The sequence below is a fragment of the Syzygium oleosum genome, unplaced genomic scaffold (genome assembly GCF_021117445.2).
Source record: "Syzygium oleosum isolate NSW1041296 unplaced genomic scaffold, Sole_v2.1 Sole_v2.57, whole genome shotgun sequence".
Taxonomy (NCBI): domain Eukaryota; kingdom Viridiplantae; phylum Streptophyta; class Magnoliopsida; order Myrtales; family Myrtaceae; genus Syzygium; species Syzygium oleosum.
Window position 1 is genome coordinate 1,063,072 of NW_026607541.1, and position 14,998 is coordinate 1,078,069.

Below are 14,998 nucleotides of genomic sequence, written 5' to 3' on the forward strand. Positions count from 1 at the left end.
CTTGGTTCGTACGAAATGAAATTATCGGCTCAATTGGGTTAGCCAGGGATATAAGTGTATGGGATAGAAGAAGAATTACTCTTCGTCATCCTAGGGCACTTAAATCATTGTGAGAGTTCAATTGCAATAATAACGCTCAAAGATTAATGCAAGTGAAAGCAAGAAAATTTCTATCCATTTTTTTCTCACCTTGTGTTGCCAACTTACCTCTGATTGCCCCAATGTGGGGTGGTTCTTGATAGGGATAATTTGAAATGAACCTCCAAGTGTATGGGCTCAAAATGGTTAAGCAAAGGATCATCAGTAGTGTATGAGACGGAGAAATGAACTGCCTCTCGTCATTTTGGTTACCGTACCTTATGCAAGAAATCCCTTTAGCTTGCAGACATGGAACCTTTTCACTCGTCTCGCTAGGGTTTAGTACGTGAGAATGTGTATAGACTAAGGATTGCCTTTCATCATCCTGACACATCTCGTTCAGTACTTCAGAGCAATTTGACACCATTCGTCGAATTGTCAAAATTTTCACATGGAATTGGTGAATTAAACAGGTAAAATTACCATGCAAAATTCCTTTCCAAAAGACATGCAATACACTTGAGGGAGGATTAAGTATCCATTTGCTTTAACACGTTTCCTCTTTCTTTGTTTCTTTCTACTCTTATGAGAAGAGTCTTTAGGGAAAGAGATACTTACCTATGTTGCAATGGTGAGGCAAACCTGCAAGGTAATAAGAAAAACCGTGTTAATGAACGGCTCTTTGAGGAAAAGGAATTGGGAACAATACAATATTACCCTTCGTGACTCCCTTCATTTGAGTTTAACCTGACAACTCCTTGAGCTTTCTCGAATGTCGACAATTTCTGTCGAAAATAGCATGAGCTCATGTTAGAAATGAAATGATAAAGGGTAAATTGGGAAAGATACCAAACTACCCTTCCTCCATTTTGCCTTCAAAGCTAGCAGGGTTTTTTCTTTTGCGACTCCTTCCTAGTTTATCTTAAAGCTTGAATGAAATCCTCTATAATTAAGGATGCTCCCAACTAGGCGGTCCTCTTCTCGGCGCATGCTATGTCAATGCGGTCTCGGCACGTTGAGGGGATTCTTAGGAATCATATAATTCCTAACTGCGCAAGGCATGTACAATTGCTTGCATAGGGATCTTCGCTGCAAAGCTAATCTCGACTTTAACTATCTTCGATTGATATGGGCGTCGTAATCTTTTCCGATGACTACCGTCAAGACTTCCATGGTTGTCAGGATCAGCATCGACACTATCTTGTCATATGCAAAGTACTTTCCAGTTAGACTTGCTATCAAGAGTAACATTATCAATAACTTTTCTGACAATTCCCTTGTTATCAACAGGAATATAGAAATTATTTCAAGGATAGTACTTCTTCACAGCATCAAAGTTGACCGGGTTGGAGAATTGACGTCCATCCATCTTAGTCAGAATCAAAGCCCCTTCAGGAAGTGTCTTTTTCACGACATAGGGACCCTTGTAATTTGGAGCGAACTTACCTCCACGCTTGGGGGGTAATGGTAATACTTTCCTCAGGACAAGATCGCCTGCTTCGAAATGTCTTGGGCGTACCTTTCGATTGAATGACCTGGCTACCTTTGCTGATAGCATTGACCATGACAAAGAGCTTTCAACCGCTTTTCATCAATCATATTCAACTGCTCTAGTCTTTGCTACTTCCACTCTGCATCAGACAATTTTACTTGGGACAATACCCGCAGCGAGGGGATTTCTACCTCAATAGGCAGTACTGCTTCCATGCCGTACACTAAGGAAAAAGGAGTTGCCTCGGTAGATGTCCAAATTGATGTTCGATATGCCATTAATGCAAAAGGCAATCTTTCATGTCAATTTCGGTAGTTCTCAGCAATTTTAGCTAAGATTTTTTTGATGTTTTTATTGGTTGCCTCGACAACTCCGTTCATTTGGGGATGGTAAGGAGACGAACTTAGATGACGAATCTTGAATTCACTGAATAAATCATCAACAAGCTTGTTATTCAAATTCGTTCCATTATCTATAACAATGGCTTCAGGGACGCCATAGCAAGCGATTATGTCGCGTCTAATGAATTTCATCACATTCCAAGCAGTGCCATTGGTATATGATGTGGCCTCGATTCACTTGGAAAAATAATCAATCGTGATCAAGATAAATTGATGCCCATTTGATACCTTTGGATTGATTGGGCCGATCACATCGATGCCCCACATTGAAAACGGCCATGACTCAGACAACTGATGTAATTCATTTGGAGGGGCATTTATCCTGTTTCCATGAATCTGACAACGGTGACAATTTCGAACGTGTCAAATGCAATCGCTTTCTAGGGGAAGCCAGTAATAACCTAATCTTGTTATTTTCCTGACCAACATGTGTCCATTCATGTGTGGACCGCATACTCCTTCACGCAATTCTTGCATAATTCACGTTGCTTCGGTCGCGTCCACGCATATTAGCAGAATAGAATCATAGGACCTCTTGTACAAGTTCTCACCACTGACGAAGAACTTCGTCGCCATCTTCATTATGTACTTTCTGTTAGTAGGGGTAATCCCTTTGGGGAATTGCTGCTCTTTGATGTAGTTCATGATATCGTAATACCATGATTTTCCATCGGGTTCCTCAGTTACGACCATGCAATGGGCCGATCTGGTCAGGACTTCAATCTTTAGAGGTTTTATTTCCAGGCCATTGGTGACATGTAACATGGATGATAGCGTAGCCAGTTCATCAGCGAATTGGTTATGAGATCTTGATAAATAGTCAAACGAAATTTCATTGAATTCTGTCACCAATTCTTCCAAATAATCATGATAGGGTACTAGCTTAGTATCCCTAGTCCTCCATTCATCCACAGTCTAGAGGATGATTAAGGCAGAATCACCAAACACTTTTAGTTTGGTTATTTTAATATCAACTGCTGCTTGAAGACCGAGAATACACACTTCGTACTCGGCTACATTATTGGTGCAAGGAAACATCAATTTTGCAGCTACAGGATAATGTTGCCCATATTGGGATATCAAGACTGCCCCGGTGCCAAAGCCAGACAGGTTTACTGCTCCATCGAAGAACATAGTCCACATAAGTCTTTCTGCCGATAAAATGCGATCATCTGGGAGATCATCTTCATGTGTTTCCCCAGGACATTCAGCCAGCATATCAGCGATCACTCGACCTTTCACTGATTTCTGCGACGATGTTTGAATGTCGAATTCCGAAATTAGAATCTGCCATTTGGCTAATTTTCCTACCAATGCTAGTCAGTTAAGCAAATACCGGATGAGGTCATTTTTAGTTACGAGAAACGTCTGGTGGTGCAAAGTATATTGCTGGAGCCTATGCAACACCCACACCAATGCAACACACATTTTTTTGATTCAAAATAATTCTGTTCCGAAATGATGAATTTCTTACTCAGATAATAGATGGCCCGTTCTTTTCCATCGTCGGGGTTGCTCTGGGCCAACAGGGCCTCTAACGATTCACTGTGGATCGTTAAATAGAGAGTTAGAGGATGTCCTGGGACTAGCGGAACTAGTACTAGGGGATTCATCAAAAACTGTTTCAGTTTTTTAAACGCTTCCCGACAGTCTTCATCCCAGCTAATCTTAGCGTCTTTCCTTAGGAGTTTGAAGAAAGGCCGTGCAGTCTCTGAAAGTTGGGAGATGAACCGTACGATGTAGTTCAATCTTCCCAATAGGCTTCTGACATCTTTCACTGTGGATGGAGGTTGGAGCTCACATATCGCTTTGATCTTCAAAGGGTCAACCTCAATCCCTTTGCTACTCACGATGAATCCGAGTAATTTTCTAGAAGTTGTCCCGAATACGCACTTTGCAGGATTTAGGCATACCTTAAACTCGCGTAACTGGTTAAATAGTTTCTTTAGAGTTCGAACATGGTCTTCTCCGCATCGGGTCTTGGCAATCATATCATCTACATAAACTTCAATTTCTTTGTGCATCATGTCATGGAAAAGAGTAACCATGGCACGTTGGTATGTTGCCCCGACATTCTTTAAACCAAAAGGCATGACCCTGTAGTGAAAGGTCACCCATGGAGTGATGAATGCCGTCTTCTCCTTGTCTTCGTCTTTCATCCTTATCTGGTTGTACCCGAAGAATCCATCCATGAAAGAAAATAATTCAAACCCAGCAGTGTTATCCACAAAAACATCTATGTGGGGGAGCAGAAAGTCGTCCTTTGGACTGGCCTTGTTCAAATCACGGTAATCAACACAAACTCGATTTTGACCATCTTTCTTCTTCACTGACACAATGTTTGCAACCCAATCAGGGTATTGTAAAACCTCAATGAACCCTACTCTCAAGAGTTTCATCACTTCTTCTTCAATTTTTTTCGACAACTCGGGTTTGGTCCTTCGTCACCTTTGCTTCTTAGGAGGCATGTCGGGATTGGTAGGCAAACTGTGCTCGACAATCCGAGGGTCTAAACCTGGCATATCAAAATAAGACCATGCGAAGACATCTTGATAATCTTTGAGGAGAGCGATTAGACGTGTTGCCTTCTCTTTGGGAAGGTTAGCCCCAATTTTACTTCTTTTGGATCTTCAGTACCACCCAAATTGATGGTAACAATGTTTTCGATTGTAAATGGCTTGATTTGTTCATATTGCTCTCAATTTCTTCGGATTTCAGTGGGATCATCACTGGAATCGTCAGAATCGCTACTGTCGGCATCTCTGGCATCTAGCTGGATCATACTAACTCCCTCGCAAGTCACAAGATTATGCCTGGAACACAGGGTAAATTGCTCAGAAAAACAAATGGGATTATGGATTTTTTTTTGTCCTTTCTCTTAAAATATTTTTGGAAGAAATAGTGAGATGCTTTTAATTTTCAAAAACCTTAGAAATGAGGAAGCATGAGGTAGCCCGGGCCTCAGAATACTTTCATTTGTGTGGCTGGATATCATCAATGGGCCGATTTGGGATACTACCTCATACCCTCAAAACATTATTTATTTACAACATATGAATTTACAAACTCAGGAGAGGAAGAGTTCAAAAAGACATTTCTTCCAGCAGAAATGACGACAAAATACAAAATACAAGGATAGCCCATTTTCCAAGGATTCGTACAAAAGGGTTAGAGGAAATCTACTCAAGCGGGCTTGCACCCATTCCCTCCATCGGTCCCTCATCTATCTCGTTGACGAAGAAACTTTCGAAAGTATCGTTCTAAGAGTCCAGGTCATCGCTTTCTCTCCTTGTTGCTATCAGCAGGTCCATGCCACCCCCATCCATCCACGATGCTATTCTGCTGCTCGTCAAAAAAGTTTGATGGTAACTGATAGTTGACGTAGAAGTCATACCCACCATTGGGTTCACCCAGGGTATCCCTGATTGCCTTCCCTTTACGTGCCCTCTCAGCAAGTTCAGGGGTGGTGGCACGAATGTTGGGCACCACTAAGAGGTCGTTCCTGCCGTAACACAACCAGAGAGCACGGAAAGTAAATGCCCCGACATCCAACAGGTCATGTACTCTATTTTTCAAGGTGCTGCAATTATCCAGTGAGTGACTGACTTCTCCTCAATGATAATCACAGGACTAGGTGGGATCATAATTAACGAAGTACTCGAGAGTAGGATGTTTTGGCTCCCTTGTAATCATTCTCTTTTGCAGAGGAACATGGAATATCACGTCCATGGATTTAGGGACTGGTGAGTACTGTCGCACATCGCCCTGCCACTGTAAAAATCGAATATCCTGCCATGTCGTGTTAGGAAGGAATCTCGATGGTGGGATTTCTTCGGAAACATTCACCTGGGTTGGCTATTCTTGATCGGGAGGCGGTAGTAACATATTCGGAATTTGGCCAATGATATCCATTAAGGATGTAAGCGAATTTTGTAGTTCATCCACCTAATACTGCAAACGTGCAAACCAATCAATTAGGTTTACACTCATTTCTAAGGTCGAGTCTTCGTGTATGGCACCTACAAAGATATCGTCAAATAGGGTGACCACGCTATCCAGCGTTTCTTCTTGTCCACAATCTTTCTCAATTAGTAACTTGTCTGGGTTTTGATGTCGGTCGCTAGCGACATTCTCGGGAAGCATTGAGGAGCTAGGGCGGCTTGAGCATTCAGCAGGATGCCCGAACTTATCGCTAGGTTGTCCTGAGACATTGACACAATCCTCTTCATCCTGCAACAATCTAGCAGATGGCGGGAAAGTCTCCCGGATATAGGGGAGCAGCAAACCAGCTCGACCCCTCCCGCGCCCCTTGTTGGCCTATGGGTTTCCTCCGCAATATCCTAAACCAGAGGTACGGTGGTTCCTGGCAGCTTGAATAGGTTCCAGAATACCCCGGCCTCCTCTTGCTGAGTCCTTGACCTGGGGCGAAGCCATTCTCTACCATAACATTTCCTACCATGATTGCGATTTTTGATATATCGAGGACAAAGGGAGAAGCTCCTCGATATCCGTGCACGGTTGACACGAGTTCGATAGACTGATAACTGGATTCCACCTTGCCATTGGGTTCGACATACATGATGGATGTTTCCTGATAAACTCGGTGGTCTTCTTCACCGAGGACTGTGACTAGCTTTCCTTGGGTTACAAACTTCACACTTTGGTGAAGGCTTGAAGGCACGGCTCCAGCAGAGTGAATCCAAGGACGGTCCAACAAAAAGTTAAACGCGGTAGAGATGTCCATTACCTGAAATAGAATGCTGAACACGGTTGGGCCAATTTGGACATCGAGGTCGATCTCACCAGCGGTATCTTTTTTCATCCCGTCAAATGCTTAAACGGATGTTTTGGAGGCACAAAACTTAGATGGGTCTATGTTGAATGGCGCAAGGTTGTCGACGGGCAAATATTCAAAGCATACCCATTGTCGATCAAGACTCTAGCCACATGGGAGTTTCTACATTTAACAGAGATGAAGAGACCCTTGGTGTGCCCTATACTCTCGGCAGGGAATTCATAGTCCGAAAATGCTATTTGGTCTTTCAACAGGATGGACCCTACGAATTTCTCTAACTTATCATGTTCAATCGTTTCGGGGACGTTCACTTCGCTGAGCAATTCCATAAGAGATTTCTGATGCTTTGCGGACGTTTGAAGTAGTTCTAGCAAAGAAATTTGGGCAGGTAACTTGCGTAGTTGATCCACCATGTTGTATTCACTGGCTTTGATGATGGCCAAAAATTCCTTGGCTTCTTCGTCGGTAACATGCTTCGAAGGCTGCGCATTGGCTTGGGCATATGTTCGCCCCGATCTTGTGACTAGGTCAACATCCAGTTCGTAGGACCATGGGACTGCCTTATCATTCTCGTACTGATAAGGCTGAGGTATCTCGATCACTATGTGCTCCTCAGTTAGAGGCATTTCAATCGTCAGTTCCTCCTCGTCATCTGGGTTGTCAGCTACAGGCAAGCTCATGAGTGTGGGGATGGATTCACTGGTTTCGGCATTCAATGCTGAAAGTTCTTCATCCCAGTTAATGATAACCTGGGAGATGGTGGCCATTATGCCGGTATGGTCGACATACGCAATCAGGCCTGCTTGCGCCATCTTAGCAATTCTTTCCTTCATCAGGGCAAGGGGCAATACCTCGTTGGCAGGATAGTATCCTGCCTTCACCAAACCGTTATAAATGTCGGTGGTGTATATCCTTACGTTATTGATTCGACCAGCGTCGAAACTGAATATGGCATTAATTTTATTTTCATGCTCTGATAACATATTATGCTGGACATTTAGCTTGGATGTCTTAAACAAGAAGGCGTTAGTGTCTAGCAGATTCTGTACTCGGTGCTTGAGGGTAAAGCAATCATTCGTCGAATGTCCTACCTCGCCCATGTGATAGTTGCATTTCTTAGACGGATCATAATTCAAGAAGCTCTCTGAGTTGGGCCGTTTTGGCTCGGTGGAGAGCAAATTTTTCTTGCGAAGTATGGTCAGGACTTGAGAAAGGGATTCGGGTAGTGGAGTGAACTGCCTTTTCTTGTATAGCCTTGGGGGCTGGCGACTTGAGGCTGGCTGCTGCTCACCGCTTACTTGAACAGTCGGAGAAGGATGAATGGTATGGGTGTATGCGATATTCCCCTCTGTCAGGGGCTCCTTATCTTTCCTCGTGCTGAGTCTCTTAGTTGTGGAGGTAGGGTCCGTGAACCAACCGTCACGTTATCCCATTTCAATTCGTTCGCCTACCGGAACGAGCTGATTAAGGGACTCAGCAGTAGCACCAACCATGCGATGTCTATATTCATACGGGAGAGACTTAATGAACAGCTTCATTTGCTCATGATTAGTAAGCTTTGGGGTGACCTGGGTGGCCAAGTTCCTCCATCGGGTGGCATATTCTTTGAACGACTCACTCTTCTTCTTCTCAGTGAGTTCGAGATCGTCACGAGAAAATGTGACGTCGAAGTTAAATTGATACTGCTTGGGGAATGCATCAGCAACATCATCCCAAGATTTGAAGGCATCCACATCTTTCGACATATACCATGTTAACGCTGGCCCTATCAAGCTTGCTTGAAAGGTCTGGATCATGAGAAGCTTATTATCAATATACTGGATCATTCGCACATGATACATGTGCAAGTGGTGCCTGGGACACGAAGTGCCATTATATTTTTCGAATTCTGACATTTTGAATTTTTCCGGCACCTTAACCCTTTTGTATACAGACAGGTCAAGTGGGACACCATGCTGCAGGCCTTGTAGCTGTTTCAACATCTCCTCGACCTTCGCAAGGCGTTGGTCATGTTCTGTCATCAGTGCGCTTACAAGTTCAGTCTTCCTGATAGCAAGTGGAAACGGATCGTCCTCTAGCATGGGCATCTTGCTGTCGCTGGCGGAGACTTTGTCTTTTCCTGTAGATGGTGGCGGTAACACCACCTCAATTGATGCAGGTGTGGGGGGGAGCTTGCCACTGATAGATTCTACCTGCTTGGTGAGATTTTTAAGTGATTTGAAAACCATTTTCATTTCGTTTTCCATGTTATTGATACAGATCGGCACGTTTTCTTCGGCCATTTAATTCGTAACTACATGTGAAAATGTTGAAATGAATGAGTATAAGACCTAAGAAAGAATTAGTTCATGATTTAGTCTAGTATTGTATCAATTTATCACGTATTTTCTTTATTTGCAAAAAGAAAAAAGAAGCAAAAAGGGTTTTTATTAATATTTTCAATACAAACGGCATCCCCGGGGTTCGAACCCCGGTCGCCTCGGACCGTTCATTCCTCGGATACCACAAGGCTAAGGCCAAGGTGGTGTCATTAAAGCGCAATTTCTTTTATTTAGGCAAAATGACACTATAAGTGCCATAAGTTGTGTACAAAGATCACTTTGGTGCCATAACTTTTTTTCGGATCACTTTGGTGCCAAGTCGGAGGAAAAAAGATCACTTTAGTGACTCCGGCCAAAATTCCGGCAAAAAAAAAAGCCAAGTCGGATTTCCGGCGAGCCACGTCAGATTTCCGGCAAGCCATGTCAGCATCGAAAATTAATAAAAAAAGAGCCACGTCAGATTTTCGGCGGCCATATCAGCATTGGCACTAAAGTGATCGTTTTTCAAAAAAGTAGGCACCAAAGTGATCCGAAAAAAAGTTATGGCACCAAAGTGATCTCCGTACACAACTTATGGCACTTATAGTGTCCTTTTGCCCTTTTATTTATATAACAAAAAGTGGTCCGACTTATATTAACATTAGTACAACCCCTAAACATTTAAAAAACAAAAATCCCTAAACATAAATACTATGAATTATAAAAGACAGAGGCTTTTAACAAAAGGGCGCCCTTCTCGGACACTCATTCTATAAACGATGGGGAAACAACAGTCTCTCGGAGCTGCTTATTTTCACGGACAAGCTCCGCGATAAGCGTATCTCTCGTCCCCACATTCCTTTCAAGATGGTCAATCCGCGCTTGGCGATTGGGCTTGTCGGCCACATCTGGAACCTTTGGCTATAGAGCTGCTGGGATTTGATGATGGAGAATGTAGAACAGAGAGGCGTGGTGAACCCTTTCTTGCCCCTTCAGTCTTTTGGGTACAATGATATTTTCAAGCTCACACTTGATCCATGTATTCTGGATGGCACGAATTTCGTTGATGTAGTTATAGTTTGAGCGAGTGAACCGGACTCGAAACAGGTCCGTCTTGAGAGGCGGTGAGATCTCCTGAAGGACCCTGTACTGCCGGGCTACCCGATAGAGGTAGTAAGAAGTTGCACCAGATAAACCAAGCAGTGAAACAGGATTATGAAACCTGTGAGCATAATGAACCAGACCCTCATGGAACCATTTAGCGTGCCATAAGAATGCTTCAAGATCGAGGTTTTTCAAAAAGTTTATCCAAGAAGAGTAATCTTTATCAAGGAAATTACTTTTTAAGACCTCGAATCTTTATATTGGGTGCATAAGGTCATCAATTTCAAAAAGCTGCATGAGGTGCCCGAATCCTCTTAAGTGGGATAAAAACCAAATTTGCAAAATTTCCGGGGCGGCCCGCATGACCTTCTCCTCATTTTGTTTAAAATGGTTAAGGGACAAAAATATTTCTGCCAAAATTGAATTAGCATAACCCATGCCAGTGCAAATTTGTTTAGCAACATACGCAATTGAGGGGTTTATAGAATTTTTGCGGTGAGGGAAAATAACAAACCCGACAAAAGCAAGGAGAAAGATCTTAGATTTCTGACTCATAGGTTGATTTTCAAAGCATTCATTTAAGAAAAATAAGGGGCATGTATTACAGTGAGCTTTAACGACCCTTTTTACTATATTGATTTCGACTCGCAAAAACTGAGATAATTCGGGTATAGGGGGAACGCCCAAAAGTGGTTTGATGAGCTCAGATCCCAAAAGCATTCTGATGGCAACACTATATTCTTCCAGAGTTTGGGTCATTTCAAACCTACCGAACACAAAGATAGATGTCTGAGGGCACCAGAAATGTACCAATGCCTGCATCATGCCAGAATGGACATTGATCTTGGGCAATGGAAGTAGGCGACCAATTCTTGTTTTAATGTATCCTTGGCCATTCTGATCGAGCCGGTCCTACCATGCCAGGAGCTCTCTCTTGGGAGTGGGGACGAATTGGACATCAGCTCTTCCCATCGTATATAGAATGAAATCAACGGGTAACCTAACAGTCACGAATCAAATGAAGAAGTAGGCTGCATAATGAAATAAGAAAGGATAGAATATATACCTTATCTTGAACTATGGCAATCACAAAGACATGCACATGAGAAGTGAGGATCGATTTCTATCTAGACTGGTTTAGCAAAGTGAAATTAAAAGGGTGTCTGACCGTCGCAGTCTCGCGTTGGTGTCAAGTCCTTTTAACCTCGGTCAAATCGAAAGGAATATCTTATAGTCACGCGAATAGCGGCTAAAAATAGACACTTTACGATTTTTGAGAAAGAAATTTCGGGGAAAAGAAAGGCAACCTCTACATCGTGGGCTCGCGTTCGAGATCGTACAACCTCTACACCGTGGGCTCGCGTTCGAGGTCGTATCTTTCTTAACACCATCCTAAAATGCCTTATCACGGCCCAGGTTCAGCGGCATGGTTATGTGTGCAACAGTGTAGTACTAAATCATTAAAGCATGCACAACAATTCATAAACAATCATGATTTGAAGCTTGCAAGAACATTTAACACCTTAATGTCAGGGTCATACCTGGAATCCTCGCTGCCAAAAAAAAATATTTTTGAACAGAATAAAATTTCTAGTTTAAGTCCACTTTAAAAGAAAGTCCCCAGTGGAGTCGCCAGTCTGTCGTGACCGACCTTCAATTTTTAATTTTCAAAAAAAAAACACGAGGGTCTCGCCTGGTACGCGCTAAGTCTAAGTTTGGGACTTAACTTGGGTTCTCCCAAGCTCATACCATATCACGACTTAGGGTTTAGGTTTTTAACCCGCAAGTGATTTTTATCTAGGAGTCACCACTAATCAGTTTGGAGTGGGTCGATTAGACACCCAAGCAAGACAATGGGAGAATTGCTTACTTCTATAAACCAGAGATTAAGTGAGTTTGGGGACTTGGTTACACTAGTTTGATAACTAATACCCTTTCGGTACCGTTTTACCCTGTTCATTTCAGAAAATACTTGTCAGGCAATTTCAATTGATTTTAGGACATTTCTCCTAACATGTGGGGTAATCAAGCGAGTGTACAATCATTAGTGATTAGCAGTCGAGATAGATATGCAGTATAGGGTTCTAAACCTAACTAAGGCGACAAAATTCAAAACATAACAATTTATGCAATTATATTCTATTTAAAAACATGACATGCATAATAGTAACACAACAATAATAAAATTAACATGCAAAATACTACCATATAGCCCTATAGATTTATTTGATTTAAATATTACAATTTATGCAATTATATTTAAAAAACAGCATGCATAATAGTAATAATACAGCAACAATTTAAAACAAACAGATATGTCACATAATTTAGAAAAATATTAGACAAAACTTATATCTGAATTATATCCTAATTTTTAAAAAGAAAAAAAATTTTGAAAAATTTTTTTAAGAAAAAATTATTAAATTTTTATTAAAAATAATAATACAATATTAAAACCGGGTCGGGTCGGTCAAAACCGACCCTGGTCAACGGACCCGACCCATAGCGTTGACCCGGGTTGGATTTTCATATCCGACCCGAGTCGGGGAGTCAACCCGGGTATGGACCGGATCGGGCCCGGTCGGGTGGATACAGACGAAATAGGGCCGGTAGATCGCTCCAACCGGTTTGCAGGCCGGTTCAGGGACGGCTCCCGCGTGTCTGAGCACGCGGGAGCTTCGGCCAACGAGATCCGGCAGTCTCGCCGGACGACCCAGGCCATCAATGGCCTGGGTCTTCACCTCAAGAATCCTAACTTACTTTCTCCGACGACGGGCCCGCCATCCAACCACCTACTTGCCGGCCGGTGAGCTAAAACAAGCCCAGCCTCTTTGAGGCATTTCCTCGAACAAGTGGGGGCGTAACAAAGATCGAGGAATATCGACCTCCCCCGATGACCTGGTCGACTACGACGGCAGTGGTTCGCTTCCGACGGTGAGTGGGGGCCGTGATCAGAGACGGTATGAGCCGGGATTCACGCGAAACGGCCGGCGTGAGTCCCGGCCGAACTGCACACAAAAAAAGGGGCGGATAGAGCGGAACGGGACCGGGAAGGCTCACCAGTTGGCGACGCGTCTAGGGGGCTTCCAGCTGGTCTGGGGGCGACGGTGAGGCTACTGGCTCGACTGGTGAACTCTTGGTATGTTCTCTTTCTCTCTATTTACTCTCAAACTCTCTCTCTCTTCTTCTCTGTCTCTCTTTCTCTGTTTTTTTGTTCAAAGGACCCGACGCTCTCTCTGTCTCTTTTGCCGGCTTATATGGCCAACGTCCAGCCACTGTCTCTGTTCTCATCTCCTCCATTAATGGCCTACACCGGCCTATGTCTACTCGGGACTTTTGTGGCCATTTAGGTCGGTGCAGGGGCTACTATGGTTCCGGGAAGAAGGGAGAAAGGAGGAGAGAGAGATGGCCGGAAAATGAGGAAGGAGGGGACTAGCTATCAATGCCAGTCCCCTTGCCGTGTTCCCCTGTCCATCCTCTGCTTGGAGGGGACAGGGGTGACCGCTCCATCGTCCGTTGGTTGGACGGTGGAGAAACAGAGTAAAACAGGGGAGAGAGAGACGCCGGCAACGGGGGAGAAGGGAGGAGAAGAAGTTGGACCGGGCCGGGCCCAGCTCAGGCGATAGGGGGAAAAAAAGAAAAGAAAAAGGGTGGGCTGGGCCCGCACAAGGGGGAAAAAAAGAGTGTCAGGTCGACCCGGCCCATTCCGATTTTTTTTTAAAACTTTAATTAGTGCAACTAATACTAAAATACCTAATGTCTATATGCAATGCAATAAATAACAAATATTTTTTGGTTTTAAGAATTAAAGGAAATTAACTTCTAAATTTTGCATAATTAATTTTGGGCAAATTAAAATAGGTGTCAACATGACCTTTAACTTATTTGACCTTATCATGTCCGACAAATATGTCCAGACGACTAAACGCAGGCTAAAAAATAATAATATGCAAGTGACAATAACTTATATCAAAGAGAAATTTTGGGATGTTTGGGGTCTTCGTGTTAGATCATGATTAAGTCCTAGTTCAGAGCCAAAAAATAATCCCAGAGCAATCACATAAAATTATGTTAATCAGCACGAAAAAACCTAGCCTACTAAAAAACATAGTTGCATGAATGAATATATTTATTTGACTCCATATGCATGGATGTTCCATATTCATCACTAAATCTCAAATTGGCCTAGCAAAGCAAATCGGATTTTTGACGCAAGAAAAAGGAAAGGCCAAGCTGGTTCAACTTCCATAATTTAATCCGCGATGTATTCACTGAACCATCTTCTCTGTCAGCATCCTCAACAGCTTGTCGATCGCTGACTGTAATCTTCCATACCGTCTCCAAGGAATTAACGATGTCGGTTATGGCTGAAATGGAAGAAAATGCTTCCTCAAAATCTGCGTACCTCTCGTGTCGGTCCTTCACCTTCACAACAAAGATGTCTATGTGCATGGACTTCAAGAAGCCAGAGACAATAGCATTGCTTACTGTCTTGGTGGTCGCCGATGTCTTGACAACTTTCGACAAGCTTGTTGCTTCATTCCCTTCCCTCGGTCGCCAATTCTTTCCCAGCTTTGCACGTGCAATGCTCTCAATGATCGGTCGTACTGTTACCCAAAATGTTGGTTTGTTTTCAGGACATGGATAACCTGTGAGAATCTTAGAGTCGTCAGAGTCCTTATATCCATTTGTTATGTGAATTTGAATGATAAAATTTACATTTCTTTTTTGTTTACACTTGAAGTTGACATTTCAGTGCTGTGGAAATTTTTTTTATATGTTTTCGGATTTAAAAAGAAGTCAAAGTGCGCGGGTTGCAAGATTCACG